Source organism: Eptatretus burgeri, chromosome 4, assembly GCF_056783735.1.
Source record: "Eptatretus burgeri isolate ZD-2024b chromosome 4, Ebu_testis_v1, whole genome shotgun sequence".
NCBI classification, from domain to species: Eukaryota; Metazoa; Chordata; class Myxini; order Myxiniformes; family Myxinidae; genus Eptatretus; species Eptatretus burgeri.
The window spans coordinates 39,600,118-39,614,423 of record NC_140964.1 but is presented as its reverse complement, the minus strand read 5'-3'; the positions used below and the strand labels follow the sequence as shown (position 1 = coordinate 39,614,423).

Here is a 14,306-nt window from a genome sequence, read left to right as displayed (position 1 = left end):
TGCGGCGCATATGTAATGTAAAAAGGCAGGAAGGTCATGAGAAAAATGTCTGCCTAATGATCGTAGTAGTAGTAGTAGTATTGATGGTCCATACCCATGATTGCCCCTCCCCTCATTTCTATTCCAACCCCCTCCTCCCCAACCCCTCGCTGGAAGCAAGAGCGTCCGCTACTCGCAGGAAACCCGATCAGCGTTCCTCCCGCTTCGGGCAGCACCTGATGAGGTCTAAAATAGCCACGAGGCCTGTGAATGACGGCGCCTGATGAGCGCCCTTGGCAAAAAGGGTTGGAGACCATTTTTTTCCCCCTCCCAACAGCATCCCCTCAATCCCCCTAAGACCAAAATCACTTTGAGCGGCATACGAGCGATCCAGAGAAAGAACCAAAGAGCGAAGACGTCGAGCCACCACTGGTGGTGGTCCGTTGTCCCTTAAGCCAGCTGGTCTGGCTTGAACGATGCTACCGTGCTGATCCAGCAAGACCTGTGTGAAGCCCACGCACTGAGACCCGGCTGGTTCCGAGACACAAACACGCGGACGCAGCGGGCTCTGCGAGCAAGGCACAACTTTGGTTCTATTGTTTTACTCCTCTGCTGAGCCAGCAGGTGGGTAGTGACTCTCTGATAAAAGATTCTTCTGAAAAAACTAACTTGTCTAGCAATAAATATTCCCACAGAAACGTTCCTGTTTGCTCTATATCCTGCACAGTGTGCGCTTTAGTCTGATTGCCATGCTTCTCGTCCAGTCCCTGGGTCTCTCGCCCATTCCCGTTGGCTCGAGCCTGGACTCCGTGGCTCGAGCTCACTTCCCATCCATGTGGCTCTCGCCCAGTGCCTGTGGATCTCGAGCAGCCGTAGTCCCCAGGGCTCCAGCTGGATCCTCGTGGCTCTAGCCCAGTCCCTGTGGTTCAAGCTCGCTTCCTGCCCATGTGGCTCTAGCCCCGTCTCTGTGACTCTTGCCCAATCCTCATTGCTCCAGCACAGTCAACCTTCCCCATCACTCCAACCCGGTCCCTGTGGCTCTAACCCAGTCCCTGTCCTGGTGGTTCTAACCCTTCCCCATTCCCGTGGCTCCAACTAATTTCCTGCTCCTGTGGCTCAAGCCCAGTCCCAGTCCCAGTCTCTGCAACTCTAGCTTCGTCCCCCATTCCACTGGCTCCAGCCCAGCCCCCATTCCCATGGCTTGAGGCCAGCCTCCATTACAATAACTCTACCCCAGCCTTTGTGGCTTGCTCAACCCGTTCCAGCACATTCTCCCCTGGCTCTTAACCCGTGCCATTCTGAAATATAAACTGTCCCTATGCATGCGCTCTGACTGTTCCTGCACACTCTATCTCCACCCCCAACTCTGTGCAGTCTATATCTCCATCCTCAACTCTGTGCAGTCTATATCTCCATCCTCAACTCTGTGCAGTCCATATCTCCATCCTCAACTCTATGCGGTCCATATCTCCATCCTCAACTCTGTGCAGTCTATATCTCCATCCTCAACTCTGTGCAGTCTATATCTCCATCCTCAACTCTGTGCAGTCCATATCTCCATCCTCAACTCTATGCGGTCCATATCTCCATCCTCAACTCTGTGCGGTCCATCCCCAACACACCCTGTCTCGTTCCCCCACGTACCCCATCTCCATCCCTCACACACCCCATCTCCATCCCCGACGCACCCTATCTCCATCTCCCATGAACCCTATCTCCATCTCCCATGCACCCTATCAACATCTCCAACGTACACTATCTACATCCGCCGTGCACCCGATCTACACCTCCCACACACCCTATGTACATCCTCAACACACCATATCTCCATCCCTAACACACCCTATCTCCACCCCCCACGCACCCTATCTCCACCCCCCACGCACCCTATCTCCATCCCCCACGCACCCTATCTCCATCCCCCACGCACCCTATCTCCATCGCCCACGCACCCTATCTCCATCGCCAACGCACCCTATCTCAATCGCCAACGCACCCTATCTCCATCGCCCACGCACCCTATCTCCATCGCCCACGCACCCTATCTCCATCGCCCACGCACCCTATCTCCATCGCCCACGCACCCTATCTCCATCCCCCACTCACCCTATCTCCATCGCCCACGCACCCGATCTACATCCCCCACTCACCCTATCTCCATCCCCCACGCACCCTATCTACATCCCCCACGCACCCGATCTACATCCCCCACGCACCCTATCTACATCCCCCACTCACCCTCTCTACATCCCCCACGCACCCGATCTACATCCCCCACTCACCCTATCTCCATCCCCCACGCACCCTATCTACATCCCCCACGCACCCGATCTACATCCCCCACGCATCTTATGCACATCCCCAACAAACCCTATTTACATCCCCAACGCATCCTAACAAAGTCATCCCAACGTATCCTATCCACATCCCAAACGTACCCTATCTACATCCCAAACGTACCCTATGCACATCCCCAACGTACCCTATCCACATCCCCAACGTACCCTATCCACATCCCCACCGCACTTTATCCTCTGGCTCCATTCGCCCTACCCAGCTCACGAGCTCTCTACCCACGCCCATGTGCACTCTTGTCCTGTTCCTTTGCGCTCTACCTCTGTTCATACCTGTTCTATAATCAAGTCGCCACGTACACTTTGTGCTCGTTTTTTTTTTTTTTAATGAAACAACCCTTTCATACACCAGCCATCTACAATATTCCTCGAAACGATGTTCAAGTCCACGGGAGCATGCTGTGCACCAACACGGCGAGACGTGATTTCGTGATGTCACCGTTTTGCACACCTGTTGTATTTTGGCTCCAGTGAGCGATTGCGTGTCTGCGCTCGTTAACTATCACAATTCTGAAAATTAAGTTTGGCCACAAGATAATCTTGTCACGGAATTAAGTCATCAATTTTAAAAGGAATCTTTGCTCTGGAAACTCAACGGCTAATTCGTCACGCGTCATAAGGTAGATTTAATTTGTGTTAATAAAGGCGAATTAGGTGTTGAAAAGCAAAGCACGTGAGTGGAGTGGTACTCACAGTGTGCACGTAAGTGGAGTGGTACTCACAGTGTGCACGTGAGTGGAGTGGTACTCACAGTGTGCACGTGAGTGGAGTGGTACTCACAGTGTGCACGTAAGTGGAGTGGTACTCACAGTGTGCACGTGAGTGGAGTGGTACTCACAGTGTGCACGTGAGTGGAGTGGTACTCACAGTGTGCACGTGAGTGGAGTGGTACTCACAGTGTGCACGTGAGTGGAGTGGTACTCACAGTGTGCACGTGAGTGGAGTGGTACTCACAGTGTGCACGTGAGTGGAGTGGTACTCACAGTGTGCACGTGAGCGGAGTGGTACTCACAGTGTGCACGTGAGCGGAGTGGTACTCACAGTGTGCATGTGAGCGGAGTGGTACTCACAGTGTGCACGTGAGTGGAGTGGTACTCACAGTGTGCACGTGAGTGGAGTGGTACTCACAGTGTGCACGTGAGTGGAGTGGTACTCAAAGTGTGCACGTGAGCGGAGTGGTACTCACAGTGTGCACGTGAGCGGAGTGGTACTCACAGTGTGCACGTGAGCGGAGTGGTACTCACAGTGTGCACGTGAGCGGAGTGGTACTCACAGTGTGCACGTGAGCGGAGTGGTACTCAGTGTGCACGTAAGCGGAGTGGTACTCACAGTGTGCACGTGAGTGGAGTGGTACTCACAGTGTGCACGTGAGTGGAGTGGTACTCACAGTGTGCACGTGAGTGGAGTGGTACTCACAGTGTGCACGTGAGTGGAGTGGTACTCACAGTGTGCACGTGAGTGGAGTGGTACTCACAGTGTGCACGTGAGTGGAGTGGTACTCACAGTGTGCACGTGAGTGGAGTGGTACTCACAGTGTGCACGTGAGTGGAGTGGTACTCACAGTGTGCACGTGAGTGGAGTGGAACTCACAGTGTGCACGTGAGCGGAGTGGTACTCACAGTGTGCACGTGAGTGGAGTGGTACTCACAGTGTGCACGTGAGTGGAGTGGTACTCACAGTGTGCACGTGAGCGGAGTGGTACTCACAGTGTGCACGTGAGCGGAGTGGTACTCACAGTGTGCACGTGAGCGGAGTGGTACTCACAGTGTGCACGTGCACCTTTGAATGTTATCTTGAAAGGAAGAGTAACGATCGAAAGAAAAATGTAAACTTTCCTGCAGTTCAGCACGAAGTGGTCATGGGTAGTTTACGCACCAAATCTGTGCGCACGGAATTGTGGGTATATGTTCTTGAAAAGCAAACACCTGCACAAAATGCTTTATATTATCATTATATATAGTTCTGAATGTTCGAGATTAAAATTGGATCGAAGATCGATATACGATAAAAACTACATCATTCATCACCCGGTCCAACACATAGGACGCACCACCTAACCACATGCTCCGCACTTCATCTCCTTCAGCAGCGGTCGGGCCCCAATGCATCATAGCTTTATAGACCAGATCCACCTCAAAAACGGTGTAGATCTCGAACAGACGATCCACTTGTAATGCGGCGTAGTTGTAGACCAGACGACAGACCTTTAATGAGCAAAACTCCAGACCAAATGATCGACCTTCAATCAGCGTAGCTCTAGACCAAATGATTGACCTTTAATCAGTGTAGCTCGAGGCCAAATGATTGACCTTTAATCAGCATAGTTCTAGGCCAAATGATCGACATTTAATCAGCATAGCTCCAGACCAAATGATCGATCTATAATCAGCATAGCTCTAGACTAAATAATCGAACTTTAATCAGCACAGCTCTAAGCCAAATGATCGACCTTTAATCAGCGTAGCTCAAGACTAAACAATCGACCTTTAATCGGCGTAGCTCGAGACCAAATGATCGACCTTTAATCAGCCTAGCTCTAGGCCAAATGATTGACCTTTAATCAGCGTAGCTCGAGACCAAATGATCGACCTTTAATCAGCATAGCTCAAGACAAAATGATCGACCTATAATCGGCGTCGCTCAAGACTAAACAATCGACCTTTAATCGGCGTAGCTCGAGACCAAATGATCGACCTTTAATCAGCCTAGCTCTAGGCCAAATGATTGACCTTTAATCAGCGTAGCTCGAGACCAAATGATCGACCTTTAATCAGCATAGCTCCAGACCAAATGATCACCTTTAATCAGCATAGCTGCAGACCAGACGACAGACCTTTAATCAGCGTAGCTCCAGACCAAATGATCGACCTTTAATCAGCATAGTCCTTGGCCAAATGATCGATCTTTAATCAGCATAGCTCAAGACCAGATGATCGACCTTTAATCAGCATAGCTCAAGACCAGATGATCGACCTTTAATCAGCATAGCTCTAGACCAGATGATCGACTTTAATCAGGATAGCTCTAGGCCAAATGATCAAACTTTAATCAGCACAGCTCGAGGCCAAACCATCGACCTTTAATCAGCGTATCTCTACGCAAAATGATTCCCCTTTAATCAGCATAGCTCTAGACCAAATGATCGATCTTTAATCAGCGTAGCTCCAGACAAAATGATCGACCTGTAATCAGCGTAGCTCTAGGCCAAATGATCGACCTTTAACCAGCGTAGCTCTACACCAAACGGTCCACCTATCACATGGTGGAATGTAAACCAAACAATCCAGCTTTTACTCAGAGTCGCTCTCGGCCAAATGTCCCTCCCACCTATATAATGGCCTAGCTTGAGGCCAAACAATCAACCTATTGAGTAGAGTCGCTCCAGGCTAAACGATCCATCTATAACATGGTGTAGCTGGTCGACCAAACGATCCACATTTTGCTCAGAGTAGCTCAAGGACAAATGATCCACCTATCGCACGGCGTAGCTCTCAAGTCTAAACCAACCGGTCGACCTATAAGCACTCTGGGCTGAGAGTTATCATGAGATAGGCCGCTGCGCAGCGCCACGTGCTGGCCGGTGGTGCTCTGCAAGGTCTGTTCAGGTTTTTTTTTTGACCCACTTTTCTCAAGTAGCCCCGCACCTCCTCGCAACGATCTTCGCACCCTGTCTTTAGCGTGATGCGATCATGATCTAGGGATCAGAGTTTTCATTTCCTTATTGGATCTCTTTAGGCAATGATTGCTCATGGATTCGGTGATGTGGCTGTGGTAGATGGTAAAGTAATGTATGGGTCCACCTGATGGTTGAAATTTCTCATTCTTAGTTGTAGACCTCACGGACCCGCACAGTCTGTGGTTCCTCCGATGTGTCACCTGTCATCTCTAAGGTCAAGTCGAATGCATGTGTTCGGGCCCGGAGGGACAGTTCAAGCCCGTGCAGGTCACAAACATCTTCCATCCTTCTCGCCGGCACAGATGGTCTGCGTGGGCCCAACACCACCGCAGTTGTTGAGGTAGAAATGGCAATTTTTGACTAGTGACGACTACACTGATGACATTGGAGCACCTTCAGCGCGTTATCAAAATGGACGTTCCTCCCACACGTCTAGGGTCTAATTATGTGTAAGCGACGACCCTTTCTCGGTGCCGCAGTGCCTGATAGCACGTGTACCCCATACACTTCACATGTAGTACGCATGGAGGATGTACGTTGATAGTTTTGTATAAAATGCCTTTAAAAGCGCCTGATACCCGTTTAATAAGCCCAGGTGATATAATGTTTATTAAATTTCCCGAGTCGGGGTTGCGGGACTTTGTCCCTCACCTCTCGTGTAATGGAGGTCACGAACAAGACTCGGTTCGCACGCAGAGGCCTCGGCCCAGCTGAGAGGACGCCCCATATCGCACGACGCAAGATCATGATGTACCGAGCACGGCGCCAATCGAATGAAGGGCACCCCTCTGAGTGAACTTAATTCCCCCCCGGCAGATTGGCCCCGCGGTCCCGTGAGCGTGTTTAACCGAGCGGGATCGTGGGGTCGTTTCCACCGAAACCCGCCCGGACCGCGAACCCGTCACGCCAATTGAGGCCAGCGCATTCCCGGTAGCCGTGACGCACGACCACGGACGACCGAAGGCCGGCCGGGCTGTTTAAGTTCGCACCAAGGACGCAGCAGGTTCGCGAGAAATCGCGATTCAATTATCACCTCCGACGGCGGTACACAGAGCGCGAAAGGCTCCGAATTTACAGCGTTAGCGCTTTTTATTAATACATGTCAGTGGCGCCAGTGCATCTCACTTCCTCCTCTTGGGCTCTCTTTGACGTCAATTGGGGCTCTTCACCGAGCGGATCACTGCGCACACGAAACAATCCCTGCGTTTTCGCCGGCATTTCAAGAGCTCGGCTGCAAATCACCGCTTGTTCGGACACTTTTTCATCGGACACCGTCCCGGGCCCTGAAGCGGCCAACCCTCGGCGGGAGCTGCGAGCCATCGGCTGAGGTTTGTCCTGAGAGCGGTGGGCAGGGCTCAGCTGCGTGCAGAGCCCTCCTCTCCTTCTCTCGCTCTCTCTCTCTCTCTCTTTCGCTCTCCCTCTCGCTCTCTCTCTCTTTCTCTCTCTCTCTCTCTTTCTCTCTCTCTCCACCTCCGAGCCTAAAAATAGCTCGGCTCGGGCTCGATTTTAATTTTTCACTTCGACTCGCAGCCTCATCGCCTCCGCTACTGGTCAGTAAAAATAGAACCCTCCGCCGCGCTCGAGCTCGAATCGCGCGCCTCCGCGCGCGGTTTCGCTTCCCACGCTCTGCGTGTTCTATTCCCGCTTTTTTCTTTCTCTTTTACCCCCCCTCCCCCCCTCCCCAAATCAATTCCTCTCTCTCTCTCTCTCTCTCTCCCCCGGTCCGCGCACGGCTCGAGCTTCGGCTCGTGTATTACAGACGTCGGTGCGAAGCATGTCACCATCGACTCGGCGGACGGCATCAGGGTTGCCCAGGTAATCCGCGGGACGGCTCGACACGAGGAAGGGATCACACCTTCGTTCCGGAGCTGCGACCGCGTCTCGATCTCCTTCCGGTGCCTCATTCGGAGCACGGGCTTGTTCCGGACAATACGTTGTGCGGTGGATGCGACGCCTTTCATCGCCCTTATTACAGTACAGTACTCTTGATAATAGTCGACGTCTCCTCGCGTCCCTATCGGTCCATGGACACCTCCATCGGGGTGAGTGCACCCGGTATGCGTGGCGCGTGCGGTGTGCCAAAGTTTCGCCTCGGACTTTCCAACACATAGTCGTGTGTGTGTGTGTGTGTGTGTGTGTGTGTGTGTGTGTGTGTGTGTGTGTGTGTGTGTGTGTGTGTGTGTGTGTGTGTGTGTGTGTGTGTGTGTGTGTGACAAACCTCGGCACTCCGATTGGGTATTGCTGGATGCACCTTGGGCAGACTGATCCCATGATTGGACGATGGACCTTGTTGTTGGTGGTACCCAAGTGCGGGTTATATATTTATTTTAAAGTCCTAGGGATCTGCGGACTCAACGCTCTAGTCGAGCCTGGTGTTGGCTCAGTGGTTAGGGTGGAAGCTTGGGATCCTGAAGTGGTTAGGGTGGAAGCTTGGGATCCTGAAGTGGTTAGGGTGGAAGCTTGGGATCCTGAAGTGGTTAGGGTGGCGGCTTGGGATCCTTGGGTCCTGAAGTGGTTAGGGTGGCAGCTTGGGATCTTGGGGTCCTGAGTTCAAGCCCCGTCAGCCGCTGAATTAATACACCAGGGGGTTGACTCACCCTGTCATCCTTCCTAGGTCGGCGAAATGAGTACCAGTTCCAGTGTGTCTTACTGGTAGAGGGGCACTGCATCAGCGACACAGTCACGCTTCAAGAAATGATAGCTACCCCAGCAACTAAGCTGCCATACGACCACCACCAACGCTCTAGTCGATGGACTCACGTTGTCAAAGTGGAGACGCAATTTGCGGAGCTGATCATTTTGTGCCTTTGGCGTGCTTTTGTGGTAATGCGACCTCTTGGGCAAGGTGCACCCCAAATGATGCGTGGTCTGCACGGCACAGTGCGTGTCGGGGTATACGAGTATAAATTATTTTGTCCACGTCCAAAGGTTTAAATTCCTGCAGCTTCAAAAATAAAAATGAAACCACCAAAGCGTTTCGCTACTTTTTGGCTCCTTGCAGGGGCCAGTCTCTCGTCCTTTGTGGTTGAACACGTGTTTTAAACGCTGATAACGACGCGTTGTGACGTCACCGACTGCTGTCATCATACCTGCACGCGAATCGGCGAAGCACGTGCATTGCGCGGGATGCTCCGTCGGTTGGTGAGTAGATCTTTCAGGCTTAACCAACCGGGGTGGGCTTGTGGTAGTAAATTTTCCCTTTAAAGAGGGACGTCAGAATGACGCGGTGTAAATTTAGCGAAATTTACTTGAACTCCAAATGAAAGAGACGGTCAGATTTAAATGTACTCCCCAGGTGGACGTCGTGTCCCGATAAGCTTCTTGGCACTGTGGTGGTGGAGGGGGGTGGGGGGGCAATGCGCGTTGTTCCAGGATTGCCCGCAGAGCTTAAGTTAAGTGACTGGGAAACGCGTCGTTCAGTCTTAGTCCTAGTTGCCACATCACCATCACCATGGTCTTCCATGAGCGATAAATCTGCGCGCTAATTGGCCGGACCTCCACGTGGGGTGCTGCCCGGAGCGCTGCCTTGTCCGTGTGCCCACGTCTGATCCCCAGGCTGCTTGAGGAGGTGTGGGGAAGGCAGGAGATTGTGTAGGTGAGGTGAAGGAGGACGTGCACCACTGGTGGATGCTCGATGCACCACTCGTCTGCTGGTTCGTTCATTGACGCAAGATTCATGGGGACTCCAAGCGCCAATCCCTGGGTGATGCTGTCTTTTCATCAATTGTGATTGGGAAAAGAAATATACATTATAACATTCCATACAGTATCTCATCATCAATAATAAGCAACAAAACTGTATTGGTTGTCCACTGTCGGCAACGCCAGTGCATTTACTACATTTTCTCGATGACCCTCAATTGCCGGGATGCAGCCTCCGAGACCCGTGGGTCCCACGTCTTCCATCCGTCTTCCATCCGTTTGAACGGAAGTGTGGGTGGATCTGGCGACCACCCCTGCTCATTAAGGCTGACTGTTGGAGTTGAGCGCAGGCCTTACTTGTTAACGTCGCTTGCTCATCATGTACCTTGTGTGAATTTGCGCAAGGAATCGTGGGTAGGGATATGCTCCAACGCCTTGCGGCGGATTCCGTGGAACCAGGCCTGCGAGATGGCGCTGCGATCAGACTTCAGCTATGATCTGGCTCGGCACGCCATAGGCGTGCCCACTTGGCACGCCCGTGCTGAGAGCAAGCGTGTTATTCTGTTTCGCAATGTTATGCTGCGTTCCGCATTTTTGCCTTTTCTTGTTTTGTTTCCGTCACTCGCCTGCCCAACACACACAAAGGACGGTGGTTAATTGTCATGGAGATAAACCGTAACTGTTAAGGATCTCGATCTTTAAACTCACCTCTAAATTGATAGTCTTTACAGCCACCAGCAAATTGATATCACGAATGTGATCGCACATTGCACATGTCATACCGACCACCCTGGATTTCTCGTTCCCATGGAAATTGTGGATTTTAAGTGAGCACTTCTGTCCTGGCTCCGAATTGTGTACTGCACACGACAATGATGCCCTGACCTTAAAAGTCTCACAAAAGGTCTCACATAGGTGGAAAATGACTTTTTGAATAATTGCAGAAGCAACTTCTTCCTGACGGAGCCGTTTCAAAGCTGCGACTGGTTGTTATGCATGCATGGGTGTAGTGTTTGAGACTTGATGTTGTTTTTGTTACAGCAAATTCCATGGCCGCTCTGCTTGGTAGTTGGCATACTCCTGAATGAATGCCACTCATAGTTGGTACACGTCAGTGAATTGGCTGCGGGTGATGAGTGGACACGATCGTTCGTGGTACATGTGCCGTGGAGGTTGGTATTCATGGTGCAGCCGTAAACAGCAGTGCCACAAATCCGACGGTACATTAGCAGACTTAGGCTACCCGCAGACCTCCACGATTGATGAGACGGAAATGCTATAATCGGATGCCGTCATGGTGCCATCCTCCATCCTGTGGGACGAGCGGGTTGTACACGGAATTGGTCGTGACTGAGCTGATTGAAAGGATGCAGCATCTGCTCAGTAATCACAAATGTTTGCAGTTAAAAAAAACCCAAAACAAAAACAAAACCTTCCTGACACCCGCAGTGGAACGTCGGAGAAACAATAGAATCGGTTAACTGTAAAGCACCACAGTAAGTTTGTGCTCACATGGGATGAATGAATATTTTGCTTCCAGCAGCGCCTGCCTCCCCACTCATTATCTGGGAAAACAAATGCGAAAATAACTCGTTATTTGGGAGGAGAAATGTGGAAAAGAAATCAGCTTGGCATTTTGTACCGTCAGTGGAGGTTGTATTGCATCAAACCGTTCACACAAGTAATCTCCACCACACCAAAGGGGATTGATTGCAGAGGGCGGAAGGAAGAGCAGAATTGCGTTAATGGTTGCTTGAGACAATTTCCTTATCCCTCGCTCCCCCTCCTCTCCCAGTCCCTAACTTGCATTGTTCCCCAAGAGAGATTCTCGATAAACAACCTCGCGATACCTCTGAACCAACCTCAATAACTTTGCACGCAAATTGTCCGAGTCTGTGAAGACCGAGGAGGCTGTGACGGCGCGTTTGGCCAAGTGGTACATGTGGCATGACTGGGACCCATTTGTGGAAACCAAAAATCAGCTCGCACAGAGGAGGCTATGACGGGCTCGCATTGTGTCGGCAGCATTCATTCAGGGGTTTGGTCCTGCCTTTGGCCTGTCACTACGTGAAAGGCAATATTTGCTGCATTTCCCTGGGCCTGGTATCGGCTGATAGTGCCCGTTTGTCTGTAGGTGTCCTCTTGTCTGGAATAATGCCACTCGGTGGCACGGCCGAGATAAGGATGGACCTGGAACGATTTATGCTGTAACTTGATAGCACCGTGGGGATAACTTCTGTCTGTCCATGTGTTCGGGTCTGCCTGAATAGTTGCCAGTTTGTTTTTTTAAACTTTTTTTTTCTACGAGACCTTTAAACTATTGTGCAATTGCAACTGCTAGCTTGCATTGCCAATCACTGCCTTGACCGATTGAGTTGTCTTCCGCCACGATCGCTTGATGGGAAAGCAATTGAGAGGCGATCGCGCCACGGCATTGTCCGACCTTCCCGGAGTTTTGTGCTGATGGCTGATTTTCTGTTTCACTCTTCCTCTTCCTTTTGTGATATGAGCTGAGGAATGCTCTCATCACTCATTATTGAGATTCCCATATGTCTTCCAGCACGTCGTAGCACATTGCTGCCGGTCCCTTGCCCTGATGTAGAATGTAACCGGTAAAGTTTGTTTAAAAAATGGGGTTAAATCCAAGAGTTGAAATCAAAACTCAGCAGTTCAGGGCTCCTTGAGGAAGTTGTGGTTATCTCGCTGAAACTATCGAAGGAACGAGAAGTTTTTAAAATCACAAGATTTGTAAACACTTGTCCAACATTGTAACTCGGACCGTGAGTTGCTAACATGGTATTTTTTATTTTAAGTTTGAATTGTCACTGCAAACTTGGATTCATTAATTTTTCTTCTTCCTCTTCTAAAAGTAGTTTCAAAAATAGCTCGTGGTTTGGGTTATTCCATGAAGAAAGTGCATAATAATTTCAACTCTTGTGATGCTCTGCCCAACAGAGTGCGTAAACGACCCCATTCAAACATTTTGCTGCGGCCGAGATTCAACTTTGCTTGTGCGTTTTCGTACTCCAACCTGCATCCGCAATAACTTGAAACAGAGCAGGCACAACATCCCCGTGGCTGACTACTTATTTTCTCTGAGACAAATGATGGGCACAGGGGGAAAGAGGAGGGAAACCCAGGCCTTAAAATGCGTTCTGACACGACCAAAATGGAAAGAAAAAAAGGCCGCCCTGACCTCGTCCCCAGGCTGGGGAAATGGAAATTCCCGGTGATGCAGTTTCGGCTGGTGGAGGTTAAATTGGTCCCTTTCTCCCGAGCGGATGGGGAGGCACCTCGGGTCACGACAGGCCTCCGTCTGCCTTGCTGTCTCTTTCCGTTCATTGTTTTTTTTTTTTTTTTCTTTCGGGTCATCTCTCATGCCTCGCTGCCGCTGCCACCACGACAAATACTCCTGTAATTAAAGGAGGGCAAGGCTCTCTTATGGGAGGATTATTGCGATCCCAAGATATTTCCATTCTTATTTGAGGAGCGAGCAGCACCAGTGTGAAGATAGGCCTGGTCTTATTCTGATTAATCTTTTTTGAAAGCAATTTGCATCTAATTGTTATTGCCTTGAGCATACGTCACCTAAGAGCCAAACGATTCTTGAGACAAAGGAACATAAACTTGATGGTGTAGGATATTCCAGTTGAGACTTCGTAGGCCCAATGAGGTGCTGACCTTTAGACGTTAGCGACATCCATATATCCATCGATCCATTTCTCTTGATAAAAAGTATTTGTTTTTCTAATGTGAAAAAGTGCGTGGGAACAAATGGAGGCTTGGCCTTAAAAAAAACACTCGAGCTCGGGGCAAGAAAGTTGAAAATGATTGTGCTGACAATTGCTTTAAATTACTTTATATAACTTACTTGAAAGATAGTGCATAAAACACATAATTCCAACGATCCAGAAAATAGTGCACTTTTTTGATGGCGGTATAGTGCACTTGCTTAATGGTTTGTTTTCTCTGTTAGTTATCTTTATGATCTGTCAGAAATTTTCTCGGTTATCGTTCTGGTGTGCCTTTAACTAGTGTTGAGATGCCTCTTTCTTATACAGCGAAATGGCTTGAGTGGGTGAGTGTGACATTCGGTACAGCACTGGGTGATAATGGTCTGGTGGTGTTTTTATCATCCTTTGTCTTCACCACTTTCTGCTGAGGTGTGTGTGTGTGTGTGTGTGTGTGTGTGTGTGTGTGTGTGTGTGTGTGTGTGTGTGTGTGTGTGTTTTGGATTTACTGGGATTAGCTCAGCCTGTGGCAGTGGTGTGCTGACAGTAAATGGATAGATTGCTGCCCTCACCATCATCCGCAGGACAGTGCCTGAAGCACTGCGTGACTGATGCCACTTCAATTTTACTCGAGAGAGAGAAAGAAGCACCGATGGCTGTTAATTTTCCCGGATGTGGAAACGGCTACGGAGTCCAGATTGATGCTTGTCAGAGTCATTAGGCAGTCCTCTCTCTGTTTCATCCTCCTCTGCTGAAAACCAGTAGTTACATCGCCCTGTAGTTTCAAAATATCAGCATTGAGGGGTGGAGTCCTGTAGTTAAAATGGTCATGACTGCAGTCTTTAGCGTCCATCAAATATCTGACGCATTCAAACTCCCAGATTGCATTCATGCTTGCATGGTCATGTTGCACAAAACACTTTT

At 50.2% G+C, this 14,306-nt stretch overlaps 1 protein-coding gene across 9 annotated transcripts in view; it reads left to right on the top strand.

Annotated features, from left to right (window-relative positions):
• Window positions 1–234: 234 nt before the first annotated feature.
• The window catches only part of LOC147027851 (myocyte-specific enhancer factor 2C-like), a 135,245-nt gene continuing 121,173 nt past the window's right edge, over window positions 235–14,306 (top strand). For 2 of the 9 annotated variants that reach the window (XM_085877522.1, XM_085877528.1), the window contains exon 1: window positions 7,766–8,051. The gene's annotated coding sequence lies outside the window, so the exon portion shown is untranslated. Of the gene's footprint in view, window positions 604–7,191; window positions 7,338–7,416; window positions 7,560–7,765; window positions 8,052–9,131; window positions 9,151–14,306 lie in introns of those variants that run through there. The other 7 variants (XM_085877531.1, XM_085877527.1, XM_085877521.1 and 4 more) reach the window with 7 other exon arrangements.